We start from the raw sequence: 1,964 nt of genomic DNA, 5'->3' as shown, positions 1-1,964 counted from the left end.
ATTGTGAGCCCAGCGACTTGCGCATTAGTTATATGATTAATGGTCTGCCCGCTAGGGGAAAAGCTCACCCTTCTTTCATAACGAATGATAGGCATGTGATATTGTATATGCTTGATGTTGCTGCTGATGGTTGTAGACCTGTTTTGAGAATAAATGTTGTTGAGAGGTCTCAAGCAGCGACAACATCAGCAGCACCACCCCCACCCCACCCCCACCCCCACAGCAGCCAGTCGATGCAAATTCAATGCAAAATGAGAGCATGGGTGATCATTCAACGGATACGGATGATCATGATATTGATGTCAAAGAGTGTGATGGGCAGCCTAGTGGATCACAAACAAACCATGTCTTCAATAATGGAACTAATTTTTACATCAGGCAAACATTCGATAGCAAGGAACATTTAAAAATTTGTTGAAGAAAGTTGCAATAAAGATATCGTTCGGTTTTGTAACGATCAAGAGTAATATCAACTACTATAAGGTGAAACACACATCTCCTAATTGTGGCTAGATGTTGCGGTGTAGTAAGTACGAGAGCTAGGATAGGGTTCGCATTTACAAGTACTTTGGGGAGCACACTTATGGTGTTGAACATGTTACGAGCCTTCATAAGCATGCCTCGTCACATGTCATTGCATCAGTCTTGATAAATGACTATATTGAAAACAAAGGGCCATCGACAAAGGAAATCAAGAGGATAGTTTTCAGGGAGTTTCATTGTAAGCCGAGCTACTGAAAGTGTTGGAAAGCTGGTATAATTACTAAGAACTAGGTTAGGGGACACCGGAGCACGGGTATGGTTGCTTACCAGCTTATTCTTACATGGTTGAGAGTCTAAATTCGGGTTCTAGAATTTGCATCAGGCTTTCGGATGACAACAGGTTTTTATATTACTTCGTATCTTATGCAGCTTGCATTAGAGGATATACCCACATGAGAAAGGTTATTTCCATTGATGGCACACATTTATATGGCAAGTACGAGGGTGTCTTGTTGTCTGCCGTCGCACAGGATACTGAGAACCATGTCTATCCTATTGAATTTTGCGTTGTGGACAAGAAGTGTGATGATTCTTAGACCTACTTCTTTCAGCAGCTCAAGTTTATAATCGCCGATGAACCAGACTTGTGCATCATCTCTGATAGACACAAGAGCAGAGCCAACGATATTTCCAGGACTTATGAGCATGCTCACTTTGGACTTTGCATGAAACATCTTTCTAAAAAACTCCGAAAGAATTTCCAATATGGAGATTCTCTTCATGCATACTTTAATGCAGCAAAGGCATATGGTTACGAGGAGTTCGATGAACATTTTCAGCAATTCAGGGATAAAAGCCCCGAAGCAGCTCAGTGCCTTGAGATTGAGATTGGATTTGAAAAGTGGAGCAGGGCACACTTTCCAGCCAACAGGTACGATGTTCTCACCACAAACATTGCCGAGTCGCTTAACTCAATGTTGAGGGATAAAAGAGAGTACCCCGTGTATGCCCTATTCACTTCCATTTCTAGAAGGTTTGCTGAAATATTCAGGCAGAGGCGTGCAGATATCAGCAATTCAAATAATATATTTGTGCCTTCGGCTGAAATAACGTTAAGGGGAATGACTGAGGGCGATTCCCTATTTGTTAGTAATATAAATGGGGATGCCGACGAGTTCACCGTTATCGACAGTGGCAGAACTGCCAAAGTCAATCTACTGAACAAAACATGTTCTCGTAGATAGTATGACTTGGTGAAATTACCGTGCGCTCACACCATGGCAGCCTTGAGATTGAAGTATGGACATGGATATGGTTCAAGCATCTACAAGTATTCTTCATCGATGTATAAAGTTCAATCTTACACCCTTGCATTTGCTGAAACTATTAATGTAGTCTCTCCAGAGTCTGAATGGGTTGTGTCCAAGGAGTACGCAACAATGTACATTGCTCCACCTCCTTATGAACCCAAACTTGGAAGG

This window comes from Lycium barbarum, chromosome 5 (assembly GCF_019175385.1).
Source record: "Lycium barbarum isolate Lr01 chromosome 5, ASM1917538v2, whole genome shotgun sequence".
Taxonomy (NCBI): domain Eukaryota; kingdom Viridiplantae; phylum Streptophyta; class Magnoliopsida; order Solanales; family Solanaceae; genus Lycium; species Lycium barbarum.
This window is presented reverse-complemented; position numbering follows the sequence as displayed.